The 19043-nt window shown below is 39.4% G+C and overlaps 1 long non-coding RNA gene across 1 annotated transcript; it reads right to left on the bottom strand.

The window, feature by feature from the left end:
- Positions 1–552: 552 nt before the first annotated feature.
- LOC130247236 (uncharacterized) lies at positions 553–5251 on the bottom strand. Its single transcript, XR_008839510.1, has 2 exons — positions 4996–5251; positions 553–2102 (listed from the first exon to the last, which is right to left on the bottom strand). It is a non-coding gene; the product is annotated as an uncharacterized LOC130247236 (long non-coding RNA).
- Between the last annotated feature and the right edge of the window lie 13792 nt (positions 5252–19043).

Genomic DNA, 19043 nt, shown 5'->3' with positions numbered 1-19043 from the left:
TTTCAATCAGTGATTTGTACCTGGAATTTGGCCGGCTTACTCTCACATTATCCTGAGACCCCGCCCTGGATATGTGCCTGTAGGAAAATCAGTTTTTTCTCAGGTCCCTTCACTCTAGTTTTGTCACCAGTGAGTGTCTGCATCAAGACCGTCCAAGCTTGGAAGGATGAGAAGAAAATCAGCTGAGTGGTTCAGTATGATTTTCTTCTGACATCTGACACAAGGGAGGGAAGAGCAATCTTATATACACATTGAGGGTCCGCCTGCAGCTGAGCCCTAACACAAAGAATATTACCATAAAAGGAGAGAAACAGCGATACAGAAACAGCTTACAGCAACCAGGATATGTGAGAATGTGTGCATGTAGGTATGTGCGCATCTGTGAGCGAGTCAGACAGAAACAGTTTGTGCACCCAAAAGAGGAACGGAATGTTCCGGCCACATCAAGCTAAAAGAAACAAAGTATGCATACACACACACATTTCTGCAGTGTAAAGACACAGTAGAGAGAACAAGAAAAACAGGCTGTAAAAACAGTAGAATACACACACATAATAATCAAATCCTTCAATCCCCTCTTTTAGGCTCTAAAAAGCCTAACGCATATGAAGTCGCTCATACCCATGACCAGTCATACTCTCAATGGTAGCATAAACACGATTCATTATACATTGTACAAGACATGGGCCGCAACAGCAAATCAGTAATACAACAACAATAATAGGAATCATCATTAATATAAAAGGCGTCACCCAGCCAAAAAGATTGTGCAAAATATTCCATCCACCGTTATGATCGGGGCGATAGTCAGCTGTTATAGCATTTTTCAATTTAGTCAGGGTTCCTAAGGCATCTCTCATAGCATCACTATTGATGTCATCTGATATATACGTGCAACATGTCGTGTTCAGCAATACGCACACACCTCCACCAGAAGCAGTCAAAAGGTCGAGTGCCATCCTATTTTGCATGACCATAGTTCTATTGTTAGAGATCTCCTTATTTTGGGCCTTATCTATAACTTGAGATGCATTAATGAATAATCCCAACCTGTAATCCAATGTTTCAAGCCTTAGCATAACCTTTCCCACACCTATCTGAGGAAACAAGGACAATGTGACCTTGTTACTCGTGGACCATAGTTTGAACTCATCAGGAACGTCCTCACCCCATATGGGGTCATGGGGCACAAAATTAGGCACTCTTCATCGTCTTCTCCTTGATCCAGTGCCGGGTGCAGTGGCTATGATGAACGTGTGATCAGTAACATGTATTGGGGCACATTGACCAATCCAGTTTGCGGGTAGTGACATGTAGGCTGTTCGCCCACATATCCACCATCCACCTTGGACAATATAGGTGCCATTAGAGGGGCCCGACATACCTACGGGCGCTCCCTCACCACTGCACCATATCTGCTCACAGTTGAGAGTGCTGCCCATATAGATAATGCCATTGGTCTGATTATAACATATAGGATGCTTCAAGGTGTGGTTAAAGAAAACCTTGTGTCCAATTGGTCTTCCTTGTGAGGTATGATTAAATTTTACCCAAAATATTGAATCACAGGTTCCATTTTTAGGCCTGTCCTATCACTATCAGAATAATTTATTTGAATTTGGTGGTCCTGATAACCACTTCCAGCAAAGCTTGCATAACACTTAGCCTGAGTTTTATTCATTGGTTTACCATATAAGGTGTTCTGTTTGGCTGAGTAAGGCATCACTGAACAAACAAAACAATTCGACACATTGTATGATTTTACCAAAACCTTCACATATTTATACCACAGGTTCACTCCAATAGGATCCTCTCCTGGTTCTTCCTCCCAATCTAAATGTCCATGCTCACTCCATCACCTGTGCTGGTGACGTAAGGCAGGCAGTGAAATCAACACCACCAAGCATAGGGTGATAAGTCCAGTCACAACAACAGACACACTTCTCCAGCTCATGGTGTGAACTGACAGTTTCTATTTGATAAACAGCGCTGCGTGTTCAGCTCCTCTGCTATCAGATAGCAACCATACAGTTTATCCTCAAGGCATTGTTAGAATTAGATGGCTGGCCAGCACTTCAATCATGTGGGTGTGGGGCGCCCCTCTGGAAAGAAAGGAGAATCTCAAGACAGATTATGACTGTATGTACACATGTATGCAAACAAACTTTAAACAGTGGATGTAGCCTCCTTCAGTCTGGTTGCATGGATCCACTGTGGGAAAGAGGAAGTTAAGACAGCAGTTCGAGTGACTGCAACAACTTCAGCGTGTGCACCTTTATTTGGTATCAGAAAGACCCTCACCCATCTTAGCAAATTGTTTAATTAATACTTTGTCCCAAACCTTGAAGGGGTGTGTTTTATCCTCTGGCATTGGTGCTGCACAGGAATGTAATTTAGCCCAGTATTGGTTCAAAACCCCAATCAGTTGTTGCGTATACTCGCTAATATGAACATCACACAAGCCATCACCCAGTGCATGCCCTCTCTTTCTCCAGGGGGCTGGAAAGGGTCTACCCATTACTGTTTCATAGGGTGACAGCCCCTGGAGTCCCTTGTGAGGGGTAATTCTCATGTCCGCCAGTACCACTGGGATTAATGCAGGCCAGTCAGAGCGTCCCATGCTCTGCATGGCTTTTCTCAATTTGTCTTTGGTTGTTCTGTTAGCTCTCTCTACTACACCTGATGACTGTGGGTGGTATGGTATGTGCAAGTGCCATGTAATGCCTAATTCTTTAGCAAGGCCTTGATTCACCTTTGCTGTGAAAGCAGTGCCTTTGTCAGAGTCAATGACACATGGTATACCATATCTGGGAATAATTCTTTTGTTAGATATAAAATCAGTTTTTTGCATCTTCCTTCACACAGGGGAACGCTTCAACCCATTTTGAAAACCTATCTACAAACACCAAAAGATATTTATGTGGTCCCCTCTTAGGAAGGTGAGTAAAATCTACCTGCCATTGCTGGAATGGGCCTTCTGTCATTTGCAGCTGTTGGTGTTTAGCCTGTGGTTTAGTCACATGATTTTGAGCACAAACTAAAATCTGTCTAATGTGCTGTTAACATGATGTGATAAGTTAAGTATACACAGAAAAGACATCATTGTGTCCAGTACCCCTCTTCGGCTGCGATGTGTAACACCGTGAAACTCACGGACGTGAAAAGGTGCACGAGCAGAAGGAATGCACACACGGCCATTGGCATCCAGCAAAATTCCTGAGAAATCAGGACGAGCATCGAGCTCTTCAAAATAAGTTTTGTCTGCCACTGAGGCTGTGGCTTGAATGGCCACAATGTCAATAGGTGGAAGCATAGCACTAGTCAGCACAGCTGGGGAAGTGGAAACCTGAGAGATATTCAGCCAACTAGGCATCCTCCCAGATTGAGCAGCTGCTTTGGCTGCTGTGTCAGCCATGTTACTTCCCTTGGCCTCAGGGGTGTCAAATGTAGAATGGGCTTTCATTTTAATAATGGCTAGTGATCTAGGCAAACGGCAGGCCTGTATGAGATCCATGACCAATGAGTTGTGAGATATGGGTTTGCCGTCTGCGGCCACAAACCCACGGGTAGCCCAAATTTGTCCAAAATCATGGGCGACGCCAAAGGCGTATCTACTGTCAGTGTAAATGTTAACATACTGATCAGCAGCAATGTGACAAGCTCTGGTCAAGGCAATGAGCTCAGCTGCTTGGGCTGAGGAAAAAGGCACAGCTGCAGCTTCAATCACTTTGTCTGGCAGTTCACAGACAGCATAACCTGTGAGGTATACACCATCCTGTGGTTTTGAGCACGAGCCATCAACATAGAGGGTTCTAACCCTAGGTATAGGTGTGCTCATGAGGTCAATGCGGGAATTTTGTCAGATATCTTAGCGTCATCATAATCTTTGCCCATCTTAGCTTGCAATACAAATCTGTAATCCACCCCTATCAACTGGCAATGGCGCGGACTCCTGATTAACATATCGACAAAAGCCATGGGGTTGTCAACACCAGGAAGCAGAGAAATCAGATCTTTCAGCGCGCTGGGTGAGGGGGGTACAATATCAATGCCTTTGGCTTTGGCCACCCAAACAGCAGCTACGTTCTTTGGTGGGTCAATTACGGACCCTTCGTCTGGACCTGCGTCCTCGGGTCTACTACAATTATCGTCTTCACACTCATTGTCCCTCTGCCATTGTTTTAATGAGGGATAACTCCCCGCGACTGGGCTCACTGGCGCTGAGGGTGCACATATCTGCTTTTCAGCTGATGCCTTGCTGGGGCCCAGTTCAGCAGGGGCAGTAGGGGTCATATAGGGGGGATGGAAGGCTGTTAAAGCCACGTTTCACACCCTCTCTCTCCCTATCTTTACCTGTATGGGGCTTAGGAACTGTTTTTAACACAGCTTTAGGAACATAGATATTCTTTTTATCATTCCGAAATTGAACTCATCTTATACCATGTGCCATAGGCCTCCGTCATATATTTCATATCCCATTCAGGGTCTCCCATATCACCATAAGTCAGGTTGTAGGCAGATTTTAAATAACCGGGGTCGAATGTCCCTTCTTGGGGGAAATTCCGCCACTGGGATTGACCCTCAGTCCATCCTGCTAAATTTGAGATGTATGGTTCAGTGTAAAATCCCCACCCACATCTGTTCATCCAATTCACAGGGGTCTCACTGGGCTCAGGCTTTGGGTAAGTTTGGCCCATGATGAGAAGACTCACTGGTGATAATTTGTTTTGTCTAGTTTTTTATTAGTCTATATTTGTAAGCGCTTTATCATACACACGTAGCGGTTTTCAGCTACCGTGTGATCTTCCACACACTGTGCAACCCAAATTTAATCGGGTACAAGAACACAATTATGCAGGATAAACCAACATCTACACCGTCGTGGTGTAGGATAACATCCACACAATACCTGTGTAGGATAACCTCTAAATCTACAAAATTCTACAGATAAAACAGGATATACCTAATCAGGCAGTGTGAATAAAATTCTCTTACCTGACCAGATATATCCCAGACGAGCCCCCACAACAGTAGGAAAATCAGTTTCTTCTCAGGTCCCTTCACTCTAGTTTTGTCACCAGTGAGTGTCTGCATCAAGACCGTCCAAGCTTGGAAGGATGAGAAGAAAATCAGCTGAGTGGTTCAGTATGATTTTCTTCTGACATCTGACACAAGGGAGGGAAGAGCAATCTTATATACACATTGAGGGTCCGCCTGCAGCTGAGCCCTAACACAAAGAATATTACCATAAAAGGAGAGAAACAGAGAGACAGCTTACAGCAACCAGGATATGTGAGAATGTGTGCGTGTAGGTATGTGCGCATCTGTGAGCGAGTCAGACAGAGACGGTTTGCGCACCAAAAGAGGAACGGAATGTTCTGGCCACAGCAAGCTAAAAGAAACAAAGTATGCATACACACACACACACACACACACACACACACACACATTTCTGCAGTGTAAAGACACAGTAGAGAGAACAAGAAAAACAGGCTGTAAAAACAGTAGAATACACACACATAATAATCAAATCCTTCAGTGCCCAAGGTTTCTACCACACCATTTAGAGACCAGGTAGTGAGCCTGCATGCGCTGCCCATGGAGGAGGCATCCCTTTCTTTCGCGATTTTATGTGGACTGTACTCAGAGCTTCAGATCCTCTTAACTGCTCTTTTTCTGTTATGGTGGTCAGCAGTTATCTAAACAGAGGTTGGCCTACTGGATAGAGGATGCCATCTCCCTCACCTACCAGTGTCAGGGCGAGCCATGTCCCCCGGGAGTGAGAGCACACTCCACTAGGAGCATCACATCCTCTTGGGCGTTAGCAAGCGGTTAGCAAGAGCTGTGGGCTGGGTGACACCTAATACATTCGTGAGATTTTATCTTCGAGTGGAGCCGATTTCCTCACGTGTGCTGGATAACTCCGGTGAATGAGGAAATTTGGTTTGGTGTGGTAACCAGAGATGTATAAGACTTAAGTAAAAGTACAAGTACTCTATCAAAAAGTGACTTGAGTAGAAGTAGAAGTGCTCTTTAAGCACCATACTGAAGTACTAAAGTATTCAACATTTTTTTTGTACTTAAGTATTGTAAGTAATTTATTACAAAATTTACTACTCAAGTACTGAAAGTAAAAGTACAAGTACTGTGTACTGTAGTTATTGAAGAAAGCCGTTAAAAGACATCATATTGTTTTGTTTATTTTAAATATCTTTTTTTGGGGCACGTGATTAAGCAGAACGAAAAGAAACATGGCTTACAATACTGATTTTCTCTTGCGCTTGAACCACAGATCTATACAGATTATAACAGCTTTAACACACCTTTCAAAGTTGTGTGTCAAAAAAACACTCTGTAATCCGCTCATAACGCTATTGAAACTCATTTTCGGAGCGCAAATTACCGATTGTAAACACTGTAAATGCTACAAACCTTCTACCGGAAGACGCTGTCCATGGCGCCCTCCATGCAGCAGCCAAGAAAAAGGTCTATAATTGTAACGAGTAGGGGTGTGAATCTACACTGGTCTCACGGTTTGGCTCGGTTACGATTATCATGCCATCGATTCAGTTCAATTCGATTACTAAGCATTGACAATGCTTTCTATACATACTTAGATTTTTTCTTCACAACACAATAATTTTTTTAATTAAAATCTATAAATATATGAATATTTATATATTATTCCTTTAACTGCCTGCTCGACCAAATGGTTGACCATATTTTGACTGACCATATCTTATTGAGAGGAGTACCTAACTTAACTAAACCTGAAAGCACTCGTCACAACATTGCTTCTACATTGAAATCAAAAACAAGGAAATTAGTCCTGACATAATGTGAAATGTTTTTGGTAAAAATTTGCAAGGTAAGCATATTTTTTTGATGTCAAAAACATGCTAGACCAAATGGTTGATTTGTCACTTTATGGTAAAGGTAGAAAAGCAAAACTAATGATTTCATTTCATGCATTTCTGCAGTCTGAATGGACTGTTTGCTGAGAAATATCAACTTTTAATCATTCACAGAATAAATATGACACAGCTTGTTATTTATTCATGAATATAGATAATTCCTTAAGTATATATATTTTTTGACACTTTTAGGATATTTTTGAATTAAATATAATTAATTTTTAAAGGTTATGTGTGGAAATCACAACTTTCAAAGATGATTACCTCTTAAATGGCAAATACTTGTATACCAGCATTAGCACAATTGTAAAACACTGATATTTGATTGTTTGTTTGTTTTTGTAGATATTTGATGGATGTCAATAGTTTCTATGGTACAAAAACTCACATCGTCAGGCTCTTTTACCATAAAATCCCTTTACTGATGAGATAATTCAGCATGTACACTCACATACATACTCTCTCTCTCTCTCTCTCACACACTCACACACACACACACACACACGCACACACACACACACACACACACACACACACACACACACACACACATACACAAACATACACTCACACTTTGAGAGTTTTTGAAGTTTGATTGATTGGGTAATACCACAATAAACCGCAGTTCCATCTTCTGGAAGCTCTCGTGAAACTAAACTAAACAAGCAAACTAAATCCTGTTGCACTAATTCACTTGATTTAGATTTTATTGTAAAAAAACATGTACATTACTGTGTTAAAGGAAAATCTGAAATATTTTATGGCTTATGGCTATGATTTAATATTCAAAAATGTTTCATTTTGATTATGTTTTTAATTAAATTGGTCTTACACTTCATATTTTTATAGTATATTTATTCATTCTGGTACTTTTACCATAAACCAACATCTCAACCATTTGATAGAGGCTGATATTTTAGAAATTATGGGATGTGTTGGGAAAAAATGCATTGATTGTGTTAACTAGCAACATTAGGAGTTAAGAAATACAATCAAAAAAATCTATTGCTTTTTTCTTGGTGTGTTTCTTTTTTCTTGGGTTATTTGTAATACAATTTTGTATTTTAATACAGCAGTAAGATATATGAACTGTACCCTTAATTTGACCCGCTCAAAGAAAACACTCTTTCTGAATGTATCAAACAAAACTCATCCACAGAAGACAGCATGAACATTTATAGCAAATAAACTAATGTAAATATTATCCCACCTGCTTTTTGAGCGCTGACAGGCGAGGTCTTACACCTCTTTGATTGGTTATTGTCTTCACCTGCTCAACAGAAAGGGCTCCTATAGGCTTTAGAAATGAAAGCGCTGTTCATTGATGGTGGGAAGAACAGCCGCTGTTACAGTCTATATGTGTATAATACGCAGTTATCACAGGTAATCCATAATAGACACAGTGGAGAAAACTTGCACGCTCGTGTCTGGATCCACAAGTATCGCTTTAACAGCCAAGAGGAAAGGAAAAGTTACTTCACAAACAGGCCAGCGGGTCAAATGTCCAAAGTGAGAGAGGCAGAGATGGAGTCTTACAACATTTCTCCGTAGTAGTGAAACAGCGGCTCCTGTGCTGCTGTGCCGCCTTCACTCGCCCTCGCGCCTTCGTCATAGTATTGCGACATCGTGCATAGAAGATAATTGACGTCAGTACGTAATAACTGGTTATGATCTATTACTGAACAGATATCGATCATTTTGACACCCCTAGTAACGAGTAACGATGCAGCTCAAAAAAAAATCTATCGGAGTAAAAGTATTAATCTCATCGAAAATATGTACTTAAGTAAAAGTGGAAGTAGGAGAAAAAACAATACTCCAGTAAAGTACAGATACTGCCTTTTAGTACTTAAGTACAGTAGTGAAGTAGTTCTACTTCGTTACTATACATCTCTGGTGGTAACACACTTGATGCGTCTTTCTCTCTAACACAGGGATACGTGCGCTTTTTTCACTCTGTCTAGTTGAGTTCCCCATTTAGCGAACCCTACAGAGTTCCTCCGAGGCCCCCAGCACCTGACTCTGGAGGAGTGGGGTGCCTGACCTATTACGTTGTTGGCATGCCCGCTCAGTCAGCCCGCGTTCAGGGTATAGGTGCCTGCTATGTGCGATCCCCATAGGCGATCCCATATGCTTTTATTAATAAACCACAGGGAATCTAATCTTGTTGGATCCACAGAGCATCCTGCCTATTGATAACCCAGCTTGTTATGATTTAGAGTTTGAGCAGCCCAATAATAAAGCTGGAGATTGGGTAGGGAGAGACCCTCAAGATCTTTTGGTTTACAAAGTTTAGAAAGGCTGACTCTCTGTTGCTTAGTATTCTAAATATAACGAGATATGCAAGAATTCAATGTTATAAAAAATTCATTCTTTTTTTTTCAGGTTAGTCACTTTTTTATTAATCTGGGGTTGCTACAGCGGAACGAACTGCCAACTTATCCAGCATATGTTTTACACAGTAGATACACTTCTAGTTGCAATCCATCACTGTGAAACACCCGGTCAATTTTTTAGCATACCCAATTCACCTATACCACATGTCTTTGGAATGGTGGGGGAAACCAGAGCACCTGGAGGAAATCCACAGGAACATGGGGAGAACATGCAAACTCCACACAGAAAAACCAACTGACCCAGGTGAGAATCGAACCAGTGACCTTCTTGCTGTAAGACGAACATGCTACCCACTGCGCCACCATGTCACCCTGTTTTAAAAAAAATGCTGTAGCTAAATAGCATGGAAGATTTTGAAAAAAGGTAATTTAGTCGAGGATGTATGTTCATTTTGATGACAATAATTCTCCCGAGAAAGGGAAATTGACAAAGGGGTCTACTTCTCTAAGTCTTTAAAAAATGTAATTAAAGGAGAAAATTTTGCTTCAAACTAATTAATCAAACCAGGAGTGAGGAAAATGCCCAAGCTTCAAAGGGAAATTGTATAGGAGGATAGTGCCTTTTTAAAAATGAATTCATTTTTCAGAACATAATTGTGTGATTAAGCCTGAATAATAGATCATCTGTGTTGTCATAAAGAAGGCAAATGACAGACTCATACAGTAGATAGATGGATTTATGCGTGAGTGAATTAAATGCTATATGATTTATATATAGACATAATGACAAAAGTGATGAAACAAATTTGAAAACATACATTTTAAACAAACCACCTGTTGTACCTTTCTCCACTGTCATTTTTTTACATAAATCACTGCATTCTTTGTTTTTATTGAGAGTGGTGGAAGCAATACATGCCTTTAAATCTGTGCTATTGGATGTATTTTTTCTTAATTAGTGATGCGGAACAAATACAGAGCTTGAGCTTGCATGCAACGCAATGTGATTAACCACCAGCTTTGTTTAACAAAGACCTGCCAATCATACCATCCTTTGTCTCTACTGCTAATCGCCATTTCATTGTTGAGCAAACACAATTTCCCTTTTCCTGAATAAATAGAAAGATAAAAAAATAAGATGAATAATTCATCAACTATTCCATGGTCAATTGCCATTTTTCTTGAAGCAGATGCTACATCATTCTAAAAAGAACAAATGGGTCACTGCTCAAGTAACATATTAGAGCTAATAGGCATTCTTTATAGTTTTGTGTTATGTTTTTACTAGTCTGATATTTGGCATTGTAAATCTGCATCCTATTTTCTATTGCTTCTATTGGTTGCTTACTTTATTTTTTTCAAGATATTTGGAAGATTATTCTGTGAAAAATAAATAAATAAATATTCATTTATTTTATTTTTGGCTTAGTCCCTTTATTAATCTGTGTTCGCCACAGCGGAATGAATTGCCAACTTGATTAATTTGGTTAGAAACTATTTGGTTACAGTTTTTCTATATGTGGCATGTTTTTGTATTGGTAATTTGACATGAGAATCAATTTGTTCCTATATGCATTTACTTGCAGCATGTTTCAGTATTGGCATGCGCTGTAAGAATTTGCTTGCATGCTTGTAAAAAATGGGAAGTTTTTTTATTTGCAAGTGTTTTTCTGTTTGCATGTGTTTTCTTTAGTTGCAATGTATTTGACCTTTTCAATTTTGAGATATATACTGAGAGAACCAGCTGGATGTACAGTAGCCCATAGTTATTCAGCAGTTAGCAAAGCCTCATGCAGCAGAGATTCAAGATTCAAGACAGTAGTTTGTGTTGAGAGATATTAAAATCAACATATAAAATAACAAAGAAGCAAAGTAACATTTTACACTGTAAGTGAATATTACACCAGAGAGCAGACCTAAAGCAGTAACCAAATGATTGTGTAAATTGATGTAGAATGGTTATTTGAAGTGTATAACTGATTTGCAGAGATAATTCATGGAAAGTTAATGAAGATTGAAGGGTTCTTCGCAGTACTTGCACAAAAGATGAGGTCACCTTCTCTCTCTTCCTCTAAATAATCTCTGTGTATTTGATAGCTTATGAGGTTAATTAAATTCCATGGCTTCTCTGTGTAAAATATACCCTTTGTTTCTTTCTATTGTTTTCCTTCTCTCACCTCCATCTACTGATATGAACCACTGATAATTTAACAAATATTAAAAATTAGAAGCAATTTCTGATTTGTGGTCTATAATAATAATAATAATAATTATTATTATTAATATTTATAATGTCTTTACTATGTAGAAGTAAAAAGGGTAATATATTAATAATTGTATTTATCAAATATTAACATCAATATTTTGGTATTGATATTAATAATGATATTTTAGCCTCACGCAGGGGCACTAGTTAATGTAGAAATAACAGATAAACAACTCCTTTTAAACGGGGTACCAGACAGCTTTTCACTGTCAAAATAATTAACAATAAAATATTGTTAATTAAAATATACAAATGAGGAGTTTATTATCTGGCCAAATCTGAAGGATAATGAGATTGTTTGACTTGTAGAGCCTTTTTCTGTATTATCAACACAAGAAAGACACAATTGTAATAAATGTGTATTTATTAACAAAATAGTTACACAGGTAACTAAAATTACTAAATGTACAATTAATGAAGTGCATAGGCGAGTCATGAAGGTGATTAAGGCAAGGTAAACCTTATTCTAAATAAAGAACTGAGGAAGTTTTTTTATTAATGAATATAAGTTATAAACATCTAATTAATTATAATATTTTATACTGAAACACACTATGCCAAGGTCTCATTTAGAGGGTTGGAAAGTGGAATTTACATTTCTGCCCTTGATGCAGTGGTTGGAAGAAGTTGGATCTTCTTGCAGGTCTGGAAGCATGGAATGAGCAGACTTGGCTCTCTTGAGCTTTGAGAAGAAGAAATCTGTAGATTCTGGAACACGCAGAACTGGAAATTTCTGGAGGTGGTTGTTTCTGCCGTTGATGCAGTGGTTGGAAGAAGTTTGATCTTCTTGCAGGTTTTGAAGCATGGAACGAGCAGACTTTGCTCTCTTGAGCTTTGAGAAGAGGAAATCTGTAGATTCTGAAACACACAGAACTGGAGATTTTTGGAGGTGGTGGTTCTGATGTCGGGGACACACCAACGTCTTTATTCGTGAACGTAAAGTTCCTGGAAATGACACGCAGATTTCTGGAGGCAGTAGTCTTGAAGCTATGGTTTCAAACACCTTGGAAAAAGCACTGTGAATCCAATTACCAAATCCTTGCTGGGACATGCAGCAAAAGTTCCAACACCACTATCGATACTATTCTTTTTGTACCACACTCCATTACAACCGCATACCACCACACACTTGATTCTACCACTGAGAGAATGTTTTTAATACTTTCTCTGGAAGGCGGGAATGAAAAGATGTCACCTTTCAAATCCAGCATTGTGATTGGATAATCCTGTGAGTTGGTCACTGGGAGGTGTCATCCAATGAACCGCCAACTTATCCAGCACATGTTTCACGCAGCGGATGCCGTTCAAGCTGCAACCCATCTCTGGGAAACATCCATTCACACTCATACACTATGGACAATTCCTACCCAATTCACCTGTACCGCATGTCTTTGGACTGTGGGGGAAACCAGAGCACCCAGATGAAACCCACACTAACGCAGGGAGAACATGCAAACTCCACACAGAAACGCCAACTGATCCAGCCGAGGCTCAAACCAGCGACCTTCTTGCTGTGAGGTGACAGCACTACCTACCGCACCACCACGTCGCCAATTCACTTTCCAAACCACATAAAATTTTCCCAAGGCATTATTTGCAATATATAGAGTCTAAACATCACTATATAAGGTTGATCTTTACCCAAGAATTCATATATAAACATTAATAAGCAAAATTTCATACAGTGGAGTATTTCATACAGTTCATATTAAATATATATATATATATATATATATATATATATATATATATATATATATATATATATATATATATATATATGATAATTTGAATCTACAGGTATATGAAGTGAAATATTCCATTTGTGTCTCTTTTGTGAGATGGAGGTATTGTGATCCATGTGTATCTCTGTATCAGAGACAGTGTAGAATGTTAATTAGATCAAGAAGCTGTTTTGCAAGTTCTGGGCTCTTATCACCTTTGTCTTTTAGATAAACAAAAGACAGACGGTCACTGTCTCAATAGACACTTTTTGATAAGCTTAAGAAAAGAGTCAGAGTTTAATGTTAACTCTAGCATTTGTTTATATTGGAAGTTAATTTCCACAAGTTGCTGCCTTTACCACTGATCACTACAGTAATTATCACTGGTACTATGATACTGATATTAATATTATACATTAAATAAAATTATGTTAAAAACGTTAGTTCATATAATAAAAATTATCCATGTTTAATTTCTTAATGACATGCAAGCAAGCAACAAAAAAAAATAAAAATAAATTGAAATAGAAATTTCTAACGTTCCCAGGCCCTTTAATTACCAAAATATGCGAATAGTTTAGAAGTTCGGTTGTCGTATGTGATCTTTTTACATAGCTAACTGTAGTCTGAGATTTAGAAATAGAACAGTAAGTTGAGGAATCGTGCAAGTGTAAGTGCAGAATAAGTGCACATTTCTCCTGTAGGAAAAAAGGTGCAGCAATCATTTTTAAACACCGAGCTCAGTTTATCAGAATTATCCAGTAATTGAGAGAAAACCGGTTCTATCGTAAGATGTAGAACCTTACGAATGTGTTAGGTGAAGTCCAACCCGCAGCTCTACAGAATCTGTTATACTAATGCCCGAAAGGAAAGAAAAGAGATGCTTAGAGGCTGTGATGGCCTATACATATAATATATATATATATATATATATATATATATATATATATATATATATATATATATATATATATATATATATATATATATATATATATATACACATACATACATACACACACACACACACACACACACACACACACACACACAGCCACATCTATAATTTTTAATTTGGTATTTCTTATTAGTTACAGATTATACACAATAATGACAGACACAGTTTGGTTTACTTTAACATTTTTATTTTCATTTCAATTACTTCATGTAATAAGTTACTAGTTTGGAGTGCACACTTTCTAGTAGGGATGGCTGACATGAAACTGACGTTTCTACACAGTGTCGATATCAGAATCAGAATCAGTTTTATTGCCAAGTGTGCTTCACATACACAAGGAATTTGTTTTGGCTACAGAAGCTTCCAGTGTACATAAAGTGACAAGTGACAACACAAAATAAATATGAAAAAAAAAGATGAACATTAAACAGATCCGGTTAGTGAAGAAACCTGGATGTTGAGTTGTATGTACAGATTGTTATAAATATACAGGTTATAAGGTGCTGTGTACAAGTGCGAATGTAGAAAGTATTGCATTGTATATTGATATAAGGTGCTGTGTACAAGTGCGTATGAGAAAGTATTGCACATATTTATTGCACAGTAGGGGAATATTTAACTGTTCATAAGGTAGACAGCCTGAGGAAAGAAACTTTTCCTGTGTCTGGCTGTTTTTGTGCTTGGTGCTCTGAAGCGCCGACCAGACGGTAACAGTTCGAACAGGTAGTGTGCTGGGTGTGAGGGGTCCAGAGTGATTTTGCGAGCCTTTTTACTCACTCTGGAAGAGTACAGTTCTTGAAGTGTAGGAAGGGTTGTGCCAGTGATTCGTTCAGCAGTCCGGACTATTTGCTGTAGTCTACGGAGGTCGGTTTTGGCAGCTGAGCCGAACCAGACGGTGATTGAAGTGCAGAGGATGGATTGGATGACAGCTGAGTAGAACTGTACGAGTAGCTCCTGTGGCAGGTTGAACTTCCTCAGCTGACGAAGGAAGTACAGTCTCTGCTGGGCTTTCTTCACAATAGAGTCTATATGAATGTCCCACTTCAGATCCTGAGAGATGGTGGTGCCCAGGAACCTGAATGACTCTACTGCAGCCACAGTGCTGTTCATGATGGTGAGTGGGGGGAGTGCAGGGGGGTTTCTCCTGAAGTCCACTATCATCTCCACTGTTTTGAGCATGTTCAGCTCCAGGTTGTTGTATCTGCACCATAACGCCAGCCGCTCCACCTCCTGTCTGTATACAGACTCGTCACCGTTCTGGATGAGGGTGATAACAGTAGTGTCGTCTGCAAACTTAATGAGTTTGATGGAGGGGTCTTTTGCAGTGCAGTCGTTGGTGTACAGGGAGAAGAGCAGTGGAGAAAGAACACATGCCTGGGGGGCACCAGTGCTGACGGTGCGGCTGTCGGATGTGATTTTGCCCATTCTGATTAGCTGTTGTCTATCTGTCAGAAAGCTGGTGATCCATTGACAGACAGAGCTAGGAACAGAGAGCTGGGCAAGTTTGTACTCAAGCAGTGATGGGACGATGGTGTTAAAGGCAGAACTGAAGTCCACAAACAGAATCCTTGCGTAGTTCCCTGGTTTGTCCAGATGTTGTAGGGTATAATGCAGTCCCATGTTGACTGCATCATCCACAGACCGGTTTGCCCTATAGGCGAACTGCAGGGGGTCCAGCAGGGGTCCAGTGATGTCCTTCAGATATGCTAGCACCAGTCTTTCGAATGACTTCATGGCCACAGATGTTAAGGCCACAGGTCTGTAGTCATTGAGTCCTGTGATCTTTGGCTTCTTCGGGATAGGGATGACAGTAGAGCGCTTAAAGCAGGATGGAACTTTGCGCTGTTCCAGTGATCTATTGAAGATATGTGAGAAAATGGGAGCCAGCTGGTCAGCGCAGGTTCTCAGACAGGCTGGTGAGACACCATCTGGCCCTGGTGCTTTCCTTCTCTTCTGTTTACTGAAGATCTGACGCACATTATCCTCACTGATCTGAAGAGCAGGGGGGAGAGGAAGATGGCTGGAGGTGTTGATGGCTGTGTAGGGAGATGGTCCGGGCTGTGTTGATGTGGTATTGATGGCCGTGTAGGTAGATGGTCCAGGCTGTGTTGATGTGGTGTTGATGGCTGTGTAGGCAGATGGTCCGGGCTGTGTTGATGTGGTGTTGATGGCTGTGTAGGCAGATGGTCCGGGCTGTGTTGATGTGGTGTTGATGGCTGTGTAGGGAGATGGTCCAGGCGGGTGTGAGGTGTCTGGTCATAGATATCCCGAAGCACAAGTGTTTCGAAACACTGCACTGAAGCATGATCCAAAACACCCAGGTCACTTGACTAAAGTGTTTCAAAACACCTGGTCACGTGACTAAAGCGATTCAAATCATCAGGCATTTCAGAAGCGTTTCGAGACCTCGCGAATCTGCATTTAATTGACAGAGTCACTAAAACTCCTATCCCATATGGCCTAGTGGACCGTGAGTGTGAATGTGGTGCACCCAAATTTGTGCAACCACATTTGGTGATATAAAAATATATATATGTATTCTATAAATAGGTAATACAGTTTATTCCTTTAAATTAAGACTAACATCTTTTTTTTTTAAATTCAGCAAATTGTTATTTGTCATTTAGTGCAATGTCCTGCAATAGGAAAAAGAGTAATAATGAATGAGACAGCATAGAGGGACCGGAACCTTTAATGCGGTTATTTGTTCCCGGTGCATATACTGGCGGAACACCTGGTCTCCGGTTAGATGTAATCTGGAGAAAGAATCGCGTGGTCCTGTCTTGCTTTCGTCTCAGTGTTTTCATTCATTTTACAGGTCAGTACTGTGTTTAAACTGCCAAAGGATAAAGTTTTAGACATGGTGTAACGAATATATTTGTTAGAAACTGTACAGTGAAGATTCGTGTAACTTTTGGATAAGTTAAGGTTAAAACACTTTAGATAATGGTGTTAGGCCAGGTCGCGAGTAATCTCGCGATGACTCGCGCTATTATTGCGAGAGTTCGTTGGCGCGCAGTCATTCAGTCAGTTTGTAATGCAAATTAAATGTAAACACTTTATCTTTTGCTTGAAAGCAACACAGATCGCTCCAGTTAATGCTTAAAGTCTCCTAAAATGTTTTTACATGTTCAGTGATCTGTTTTAAAGCAGAGTGAATTCATAATAGCGTGTTAAGGAAGCACATGAGAGTTTTATATATACATACATACTATTCTGTTTACAGTTTTGATAATATTACTACGATTAGCTTTATTTCTTCAGTGTGATTTCATAAGATCTGTTAAAGTTACTGTACACTTTCAAATGCAAAGTCCCAGTTTAAGTAAGCTAATTTCTAGCACATACAGTGTATTTTTGAGTGTTGAATAATACTTTTGAATAATTTACATTTGTAATAGTACTATGTCTCATGGAAATTAATGCAATATTGCACTTATTTGTAACTGGTAGGATATCTACTCTGATTTAAGTGAACGTGCAGCAGGAAGATTTTATATATCTGATCAGTGAAACTAATTCATGTAAATGCACTTTATTTGTGTTCTATATACATTAAATATGCTGGACAGAAAATGCATTTATTTAAAGAAATGTACTTGAGTTTAAATGATTTAATAGATGTAATCTGGAGAAAGAATCGCGTGGTCCTGTCTTGCTTTCGTCTCAGTGTTTTCATTCATTTTACAGATCACAATTCTTTTTGTTATTGTGGCCACCGTGCCTGGGGCCCGTAACATGAATGTTGTGACTATGCTTCAAGTAACTTTTGGGTTTGAATCCTGACTTGTACAAATACTCCAAAATCATGATTTTATTTATTTTAATCATGTTACTGTTTTATAGTGTAGTCTAGATAGGATACAGCTGATACGCCATCAATTTAGCATCATTTTAGTAACACTGTAAAACAATAATTAATATTTTTACAGTATTGTGATGGTTGAGTTTAGGTTTTGGGTAGACGTTAATAAAATACAATAAATGGGGAATTTAATGAATAATATAAATAATTCCTGTTAACTTTTGGCCACAACCATCTCTGATCTAGTAGCAACCCTGTTTTATGACCAAAACAAGACATATTCACAAAGTGTTTATTCAGATGTCAGACCAATGTTGAAACAAAACGATACAAGAACAAAGCATTTCAAACTGATAATAAAGCATTTTAAAATAGCTGTAACAGCCTGGATACGAACCCACTATGCCAGTACAGTAGTCAGAAACCCTAACCACTCCACTATATCACTTGAAAATTCGAATCTACAAAGTGGGATTTAATACCTCAATTTGCTAAACTGTTCTTTGCTGAAACTGTTCCAGTGCAATACATGAAAAATGACCACTAGGTGTCACTAGGGATGGCTGACATGAAACTGACTTTGACACAGTGTCGAAATCCCAAAGCGCAAGTGTTTCGAATCTGCACCGAAGCACCCGAAACACCCAGGTTACGTGACTAAAGCGATTCAAAACATCGATCAGTTCAGAAGCGCTTGAGACCTGGCGAATCTGCATTTGACTAACAGGGTCTGTTATATCTACATTTACATTTACATTTAGTCATTTAGTAGACGCTTTTATCCAAAGCGACTTACAAATGAGGACAAGGAAGCAATTTACACAACTATAAGAGCAGCAGTGAACAAGTGCTATAGACAAGTTTCAGGTGTGTAAGGTCTAAGAAGCAAAGCATTAGTAAAATTATTATTATTATTTTTTTTGAGATAGAGAGAGAGAGAGAGAGAGAGAGAGAGAGAGAAAGAGGGCACAGTTAGTGGTATAGCCAGAGAGGCAGTTGCAGATTAGGAAGGAAAGTGGAGACTAAACAGTTGCGTTTTT

Source organism: Danio aesculapii, chromosome 19 (genome assembly GCF_903798145.1).
Source record: "Danio aesculapii chromosome 19, fDanAes4.1, whole genome shotgun sequence".
In the NCBI taxonomy this organism is placed as follows: domain Eukaryota; kingdom Metazoa; phylum Chordata; class Actinopteri; order Cypriniformes; family Danionidae; genus Danio; species Danio aesculapii.
Note: the sequence above shows the minus strand (reverse complement) of the source record. Positions and strands in the feature narration are given on the sequence as shown.